This window comes from Dipodomys spectabilis, unplaced genomic scaffold (genome assembly GCF_019054845.1).
Source record: "Dipodomys spectabilis isolate Male_0828 unplaced genomic scaffold, ASM1905484v1 ptg000483l, whole genome shotgun sequence".
NCBI lineage: Eukaryota > Metazoa > Chordata > Mammalia > Rodentia > Heteromyidae > Dipodomys > Dipodomys spectabilis.
Window position 1 is genome coordinate 3,811,858 of NW_024871160.1, and position 10,241 is coordinate 3,822,098.

Consider the following 10,241-nt stretch of genomic DNA (forward strand, 5'->3'; position numbering starts at 1 on the left):
GCCACGTGGCATATACCAATAGGGTCGCAAACACGGAAGCAAGCCAGTAGCCAAGCCATAGCCATATAAGGAGTTGTTTTTCACAGAGAGCACTCGCCATCGGGAAGGCGGAAGGCGGAAGCCAGCGCCATCTTCGGCTTGGCCGTGCCATGCGGCCGCGCCATCTTTGGTCGGCTCCAGCAACTCTCCACAGCTCCCCCTTTTTGTTTTGTTAAGCGACAGGTAAGAGTAGAGGTTGGGCCTCTGTGTAAAACATTAATGAGAGGACCTTGCACTGGTCTTCGCCTGAGGGCCGCCTTCCCCAGTGACAACCAGGCCTGTCCGATGCCTTTTTTGCAGAGGTGGGACCTTGGGCATCAACCCACTTGCAACCCAACATGTTCTTCTTGGGCTCATGCCAGGAAGTGATTCCCATGTGCAGTGCATTTCCCCAAGTGCAGTGCGTTTGTCTTACACCCTGTGCTATTCCTTTAACATGGCAAGCCATGCGTGAGGGGACTGTCTGGCCTCAATGGCAGTGAAGGCCTGGACCACCATACCCATACTCCTGTGCTGTGAGCTCCTAATCCGGCATATGTACCACAGGCACAGCAAGATCACCAATGTCAGGATACCGATAAGGGAGCCTATTTCCGCCCACTCCTTCAAATGATTCACAGCTGTCAAAATCCAGGAGGAAACATCTTGTAACAGGGCATCATCCATCCGGGTGGAGTTTACCGCGACAATGGCCTATCGTAGCTGCAACATCAATTGGTCGAATTCTCCCGTCCAGTTGCCTAAAAGATAATTTGACAGTTGTTTAGACAAATTTGCTGCCTGGGTATAGTTATAGTACTGAATAGCAGTAATACAAAGCCCTTCATATTTTTGAATGCATCCCAGCTGAGCCAACTGCCACATGATATCAACCTGTTCCTGCACAAGATCAATCCTTTGATTTAACAGCATCAGTCCTCCTTTTAATTGTGCATTGGCCACTTGTTGTAAATCCAGAGCTCTGGCTGTAGTAGCCGACAGGTTATTTAAAGTCTGAGCCGTCTGCACAGTATGTGACATGGCAACAGCGGCAGCCGTCGCACCCGCAGCAGCTACAGCTATAGCAGTTACAATGGCCACAGTGATGCCAAAATCTCTCTTATGTCTAAACAAGGTTACAGCTTGAGAAGCATCTACTGGCACAGGCACCCAACGCGGAATGTGTGTAACTATAGCTAAGAGATACTGAGAACTCCAGCAGGTAGCATAATAACAGGTTTTATTAGTACAAGCACACACATCATCTGAGCATACAGAGGTGTTGTTAATTATCAAAAACACAAAAGGGGAAACCACACACATTAGCAAAGCGGCCTTGTCCTAAGAGCATATATCTATCCAAAGCCTGGTGTCTGTTCGCTTGATTGATGGCTGCCTGTTCATTACAAAATTCCAGCATAAATGCCCTCCAATCCAAGTATTGGCCTGGACTCAAACATGCCCGTGCTAGGCTCGCCCAATCAGAGGGGGTCATACAGTATCTCTTTATTGCCTCCACTTGAGCTACAGTAAAAGAGGCTGTAATCCCATATGTCCGAACAGATTCAGCCAGGGACTTAATTGCTTTAAATTCTAGAGGCTCATGAAATCTCTGTTGATTACCGTCTTGAAAAACTGGGAAGGTGAGTTCTGCTCGGGCAGTCTGCCAAGTATCCGGGCAAACGTATGCCCCTTGGCTCCATGTTGATATGGAGGAGGACCTAAGGGGACTTGACCGGAAGTTCTTTTTACGTCATCTAAAGGGGCCTGACCAAAAGTTCTTTCCACATCCTCATTAAGCACAGGTTGGCTTAGCTTATGTTTTCCCTTTTTTATACTACTCCTTTTCATCTGTTGAATAAGTGTTCTCACGCCTTCCTCCTCTAACTCGCTGGAACTTTCTCTTTCCAATTTTAGCTCAGACAGATCTGGGTATAGTTGTCCCCTTTTGCCCTGTCTACTGTCTCCCTTTTCACTGATCGCCTTCTGTGGCCTCTCCTCCTGTAACTGCTCCAGTGCTGACTGTCCATTTTCTATAACCTCACCGCAGCGCTGGTCCTCCAGGCAGCCCTTTATCAGTTTCCAAATGGTGCAGACTCCTGCCTTTAATGTGCCCTGTTCATAGGCAAAGTCCAAATCCCTCCCTAATTTTTCCCACGAGGCTACTGTAAGGCTCCCGGACACTATGAACCAAGGAGCTACAATGTTGCATTCTTCAAGGAAACTCTGTAAAACATCCTTCTTAAACTTTAGTCCTTTTGAGCGTAGGAGCTCATTCAGGGCCAGAAAAATTGGATGAGACGTCGCGGCACCCATCTCAGTTATAAAAATTTTATCTTTTTTTACTCCCTTTTTTATTTTTTATATTTATATTTTTACTTTCACTTTAGGCCTTTATTTTTTCCCGGGTTTCCGCTCTCTCTTTATCTACAGAGAAGAGCCCCGTATTATGCCCGCTTTAATCACGGATTCCCACTTACCTGGGAACTTACCGGTGCACCACCCTGACTGCCAAGAGTTCTGGATCCCTTATAGAGTTAGTTCCCTGTACGGGCCACCACTTGTCGCATCCACCTCGACCAGCAAGGAAGACAGGACCCGGGGTTCTTCTCAAAGCAGTTTATTCAGGAACCTTGATTATTAGCTTCTCTTTCGCCCCGCACCAGCACTCCGGTTATAAGCCTCCTGGATGGCCAATCCCGAGGTGCCACGTAGCATATACCAATAGGGTCGCAAACACGGAAGCAAGCCAGTAACCAAGCCATAGCCATATAAGGAGTTGTTTTTCACAGAGAGCACTCGCCATCGGGAAGGCGGAAGGCGGAAGCCATCGCCATCTTTGGCTTGGCCGTGCCATGCGAACGTGCCATCTTTGGTCGGCTCCCGCAGCTCTCCACATATTTTAAAAACTAATTGGCTCTTTTCTTCTTCACATATATTTATTTGTTTATTTTGTTGGTTCTCTGGCTTGTTTTGAAGGGCCTCTCCAATCTTGCTGAAGGATAGCATGCTCTAAAACTTTAGCCACAGTTTCACTTTGGTTCACTTTTTGGTTTTAGTGGTTAGTAGGAAGTAAGTATACAGACTCCCTCAGCGTCCTGAATTGTGCTAATTGTGATTCACTGTCAGGGGACAAGGAAAGTCCATGAGACTCTTTTTTTCACATATTTTTTATTATGAAAATACCATATAGAGGTGTTACAATTACATGGGCAAGATCATGAGACTCATCTCAAATTAACCTCCAAAAAACCAGAAATGATCAAGCAAAAAATTGTAGTTCCTATCCCAGAAAGGCGCGCGCGCGCACACACACACACACACACACACACACACAAACACACACGCAAACACACACACACACACACACACACACACACACACACACACACACACACAATGATTTTTCCTGTCCAGGCTGGCTTGGAATGGTGATCCTCAATATCAGTGTTTTGATGACCTAGAATTACAAGTGTGAGCCAGCAGTTTCTTGGTCATTTTATCATTTTTAATAGACTGTGCTCTCTTCCACTATTTAAAAAATATATTTTGTGGTTGTCTTAGTACTAAATCTGTTTTACACTTAGCTTTTTTAAGCCTTATTTTCTTAGCTTTTTCTTAACTTTTTTATGCTCAAGGTTGCTTCTGTACGAATTCAGCCACAGCTCCACTTCTGCCTTTTTGCTGATTAGTTGGAGATAAGAGGCTCATAAATTTTCCTGCCCAGGCTGGCTATGAACCACAGTCCTCAGATTTGAGGATACTGTGTAGTGTCCTTGGTTCCTGTGGTACATTTCTGTCCTATTTACCACCAAAGGAAAAGAGGGTGGGGCAGAAGTTGATCTGTGGTTCAAATAAGAGAGCCTGCAAGCCTTGAGTTAAAAAAAATGTAGAAGTCTAATTCTGGTACTAATTGTACGCACTGCTTGATCTTTTCAAACAAAACAAACAAAAAAACTTATGCACAGTGACCAGGTAATAAGGATTCCTGACTGATAACCAGGAACTAATTCTTGAACTCATCTCCTATAGCCTTTTTTTAGATATACATGGCCATTTGTGTAAGCTGAGGAGTGATTAACGACCACACTTTGAGGGCCAGTTACACAGTACTTGGAAATCAGGATACATTTACTAAGCTTTTCAGAGAGTGATTAAAAACTTACTCTTCAACATTGCAAATGGTTCTTCCCTCTGTGCAAGGGGAAGAGTGATGAGAAGGTATAAATACGGGAAAACTAAGAAACCTCAAACAAGATTAGTAATGTTAACTTTATAGATAAAGTAAAACCTAGGTATACAGTTTGCAATCCAGAAAAGGACATGTCACCTCTGTGTGGATCCCAGTTAACTTACTTAATAAAATAAATCAATGGTAAGGAGAAAAACCCACTAATGTATTTATGGAAAGGAAGTACATGGCAGGCAAATCAGTTCACTAACCTCCAGGATTTTGAACACAAAGGAGTGAAATTGTTTGGCTCTGCTTGAGAAACAGGAAGGAACAGAGCTGAAGAGGACTGAGATGTGCAGACATTCCCAAGAAAGAACTCACTGACATCAAGTCTTCAGATGCGTGCTGGATGCTAGGGGCTCATGCTTGTAATCCTAGCTACTCAGAAGGCTTAGATTTGAGGATTGTGGTTTGAAGCTATCTGGGATAAGAAAATTTGTAAGCCTTTTATGTTTTACACTCAAGAATCGTCTTATTTATTGCTAATCACAACCCAAGACAGTGCAAATGGATACTAAGCTGAAGAAAATTTAAAAATACACAGACAAGTGTAGAGAAAAAGAACAAAATCAGTGAGGACAGGGGATCCCAAGGCTCACTTGCACCTGGGCCCCAGGTCACACAAGCAATCATATTTATTTGAATTCACACTGGGAAGGTTACTATGGATACATGAAAAAATGAAGCATCGATACTACAATCAGAGCCACACGGTGAGTGAGAAACACTGGCTCCCTTGTTGTTTTGAGAAAGAATACTGCAACCCAGAGAAAGTCCAGACATGTGGTCTACTTTATCTAGCCTCCTAGGTTAAGTTGTCAGCTCTTTTACCTCCCAGGCTTCAAGGACTTTAAAGCTCCATGTGTGAATGTGGGGCAATAGATTTACCCTCTCCAGAGTTGTGTTTTAACCCTTCCACGGACAGATCTCAGCTTTCTATGTAATATTGAGTTGGCGTTCAACCATTCAAACCTTTTCCAGGTTCAACATCTCAGCTTGAGTCCTCTACTCCTATTAATATTAATAGCATGGATTACAAACACAGTAAAAACAGAAAATAATATTAGACATTTAAACAGAAATAACTGACTGCATTCTTTTATCCAGTACAAGAAATTTGGCACTGCTGTTTAAGTCACGAATAACACTTTTTTAGGTATAATTTCATGGCTTTCAAAGAACCTCCTAGATAGTCCTTAGAGTGTCTTTTTGCTTCCCATTTTTATTTATTGCATTTGCATAGTAGTATATTATATCATCTTTAAAAGCATATTACCTAATAATTAAAGTTTATCTTGTAAGTAAATACTTGTGAGGATCAAAAAAAATAAAAAAAGCTGGAAGTGGTGCTGTGACATAAGAGCTATAGTGCAATCCTTGAGCAAAAGAAGCTCAGGGGCAGTGTCCAGACCCAAAGTTCAAGCCCTAGTGTCCACACATACACAAGTCCCCACCGCCATCCCCACAAACAATCAGATGTTAATGTCTATCAGATTCTTCCTTAGGATGATTTTTTGATGTCAGCAACTGTATCAAGATTATATCTCTCTTCCATGCATTTGTGGTAATAGACAGCAGAGTCACTGTAGTATAATATGTGTCCAAGACCTGTCCATTAGTAAAGGCTGTCATGTAATATATCCAACACAATGTCCAACTCTCTTGATGGTAGATCTGCACATCTTGGGTCTTTGATGGGACCCATGTACTCTTCAATTGGCTTTCCCATATTCTGTGCGACCTGCTTCAATGATTCACCATCCATGCCAAAGAGGCTTTCATAAACTTTCCCAAATTATCTGAATCTTGGATGCCAGAGATGTCATGGAAAACCTCTGTGGCTATTCCCCTCCCTGACAGGCCATTTTACCTCCTATGCTCTCCTCACAGATGTGGGCAATGGTCTCTGAGAGACTTCAGTGCCAGATCTTGGAGAGATTTAGTTTTATTGTGTCCATAAGCTTTGGGAAATCATGCAGTGAAGGGTCCAGTTTAGAAATATAGGGGTATGCATACCTCCTCTTCCTGGAAGTTTTCACATGTGTTCTCTTGGCCACTGAAAAGAAGTGGGGTCTCTGAAAGGAAACTTGTATGGTGATCTCTGACTGCCTTGGTCCATATAGCACAGAACCACTTTCCCATCCCTTTAATGATTTTGACATGCTCCATGTTATTTGTGCTGAACTGCTCTCAATGTTTAAAAATGTAGAGGTCACAACTGGATGGTGTGTGGATAGCTGTCCATGCTTAGGCAGTAGTCCCCTTTCCAGGCAGGGCCCATAACTCCATGCTAGGAAAGTGAGAAGATGATTAGCTGGCTTATATCTGTGTAGTCTGAATGACCCCAGTAGGCATTGAGGCCTCATCTTCTTGTCCAAGGCCCCTCAGCATATTGATAAAGACTGGTTCACTATGGCCAGTCATCATCAAAATGCTTAGCTGTTCCTGGGCATTATCTCCAGCATCTCACCCACTTCTAGCAACTTCCATTCTTTAAAGGTCTTGCCAATTCTCCTCCTTGTGTTCTCAGGTAAAATGCTGCTGTCAGTGAGTAAAGAGCTGAGGACAAGGAAGCAGGTACCATAGAGAAAGTGAAAACTGGAGCCTCTTCCATGGTGAGAAGATAATGCAGCCTGCAACTATAGAACAGTGAAAGAGTTATGATGGTTGTGCACAGTTTGTGCACAAAAATTCCAGACTTAGTATGCTCTGTTCAGAGTTTCAGTCAATAATCTTCTGTAACAAAGGCATCACAACTTCTGTGCCATTCTGGGTCTTGCACTGAGGAAATGGACACTATCCCTGAAGTTTATTTTTTCCCTTTAAGGCTACTGCTTTACCACTGGAGCCACAAATCTACTTCTAGATTTATTTTTATTTATTTTTTATTTTTTTATTTTTATTTTTGTGCACATACAGAGGGGTTACAATTACAAGGGCAAGATAATGAGTACATTTCTTATCAAGCATTACAGCCTCCTGCTTTGTTTACCCTTCTTGTACATAATTGGAGGTAAAAGTCATACAGGCTTTCCTGCCCAAGTTGGCTTCAATCACTGATCCTCAGCTTCATGAATAGCTAGGATTTCAGGCGTGGCCGATGAGCCTGGCAGCAACTCTCTTCCTTTTTTATTTTCTTTTCTATATTTTCTTTGTCAGTTATGGGCCTGAATTCTGGGCTTGGGCACTGTCCCTCATCTCTTCAGCTCAAAGCTAGTGATCTATCACTTGAGCCACAGAGTGACTTCCAGGTTTCTTTCTGCTTATGTGGTACAGAGGAATTGAATCCAGGGCCTTATGTAAGTTGGATGAAACTGTCATCAGGTAAAGAATACATTTTGGGGGGACAATTACACCCTTTCCCTTGCTCTCAGATTATCTCTCCCACTAACCACTTTTTTCGTGGTTAACTGGAGATGAGAGTCTCCCAGACTTTGCTGTCCAGGGTGACTTTGAACCACAATGTTCAGACATCAGTCTACTGATGAGCTAGGATTACAGGCTTGAGCCTGAAAGACAGGATGACTGTTCTGAAGGTTGTTCTATATTGGCTATCGGGCTTTTGGCCTGAATGGATTTAGGCAGTGAATGCCAGGTCACTCATCTGGAAGCATGTGTCCCTTTTTAACCCTGACTGTCTCTCAGAACAGATAGGTGATTCTTTCAGAGCAAGAACCAGTGTGTACTAGTACAAAGGAGGTCCTCATTGTATTTGTCTTATTCAAAAAATATTGGGTTGCTTATATTATCAACATTTTTGCTTTCTTAAGAACATTTTATTGTGAGATTGCAATAACTACAGATTCATAATGGCCTAGGAATACATGTCTTTTATCAGCTTTAACATCTAAGCCACATAGCAGCTCCAAATCATGTTTTGTTGATCTTAAAGTCATTCTTGGATATTACTTTTTATTAGTAATGATATTATTAATATAAGTATTAAAATTCTTCAAATATATTTCTCTTATTAGATGAATCCTTACAGTGACATTGAAAGCATCTTCTGGAGCAGCATTGGAAAAGATACTTGGTTAATACTAAGAATGAAGGATGAGAAGTGTGAAAACCAGAACTAAGAGACTTACCAGTGTGACTGGGAAACATCTTCCACAGAGCAGAATCTCAGACTTCTGGAGGCATGTAAGTTTGAGAACAAGTCTTCAACCAGTACACGTGACCACATGGGTGAGTCTCAATGTTGCCACATAGATATTATTCTGATTCTTATATAAAAGTCTCATGTCAGATGGGCTTTCACATACCCAGATTTATGAAAGCTTATTGTCTTCTTTGCTTCAATATTACTTCATACTTTTCTATTGAGTGCAATTTTTCTTTTAAAACATGAAAACTCAACACCATCTCTTGGATTGAGGCATTTCCTGTCTCCCTGTGAATTGGTCTGCTATTTAAGAGGCTTCCTGACAGGTGCCAGTGCCTCACTCTTTTAATACTAGCTACTCTGGAGGGTAGGATCTGAAGATCACAGTTGAAGCCTCCTGGGTATGAAAGTCCATCAAACTCTCATTTCCAATCAACTACCAAAAAAGCCAGCAGTGGAGCTGTGGCTGAGCTGGTATAGCACTAGCCTGGAGCAAAAAAGGCATAAGGTCTGGCAGCACCCAGCCTATGCCTGGGCTCCAGACCACCCTTCAGGCACACACACACACACACACACACACACACACACATACACAATCACACACACACACACACACACATAAGTAGCTTCCTACCAGACTTGTCCATTTGGTCCCTGAAATTGTTGTAGACCTCTTTTCAAATGGATGTGCCCTTCCAGTAATGTGCAAATTGACAATCAGTCACCTATAGGTCCATTGGTTCCGGTTGTGTACATTGTATCCCACTTCCTCTGCTCCTTTTCTGAGGTGAGTCTTGTAGCTCAACACAGCTGTCCATACACTTCAAGATGCTACTTATGGTCTCAGAGCCTGCATTCACACTCCAAATGGAAAAATAAAAAATGACCTGAGACCCTCTGCTTACTTTGAGGACCAGCTATCCAAGCAATGGCAGCTCCATATGAATGACATACTAGAATCCAGACACAGGGTGTTCACAGTAGAAAGAAGTGAGGTGTGTGGGGCTTGAGTTGGTCTAAGGAACAGCAGAGAATGGAGGAAGACAGAGGAACAGGGAAAAGACAATCTATTTTCCCATGTTTCCTTGCAGTTCCTGATCCACAGTATAACGTTGCTAATTGCTCTGCTGTGTATATGTGTGTGTGGGTGTTTGTGTGTGTGTGTGTGTGTGTGTGTGTGTGTGTGTGTGTGTGTGTGTGTGTGTGAGTGAATGTCTGTATGTGTACAGTGGTTCTGGGCCTTGAATTCAGGCGCTTCACACTTGCAAGGCAGGGTGAATGTGAGCAAGTACATCATATGCATTTATGGAATTAACTCCATCAAACCTCTCACTATGTACAACTAGTATATACTAATGAAAGTGAAAAAATGATTAAGCAATGCTCAAACTCCTTCATAAGATATTTAGAGATAACTTCAGAAAGGGTATCAGAAAGCATGGTTGGTAGGGGATATGAAAACAGCTGTAGTTAAAACTATGGGATTATTCAAGCCAGGTTGTGGTGGCTCATGCTTGTACTCATAGATACTCAGGAGGCTGAGATCTAAGGATCATTACTTGAAACCTGCGTAGGCTGGAAAGTTATGACATTCTATATAAAATATACTACTCAGAAAAAGCTCAAAGTGTTGCTATGAGGCTCAAGTGGTAGAGTGCCCAGTATTCAAATCACAGGAGTGGCAAAAAAAAAGAAATAGTCCAAACTTAATATATCTAGGGAGTTTTAGGTTAATGTTCTATAAAAACAAGTTACTATACTTTGGGGTTAATTTGTTGTTATTTTAAATATATAAGTTTTTGGCTTCCTTTGTATATTCTTCCCCCTATGATATATCAACTTTTGTCACTGTACTTGACTTTGATACTTTGCCTCTTTTATATA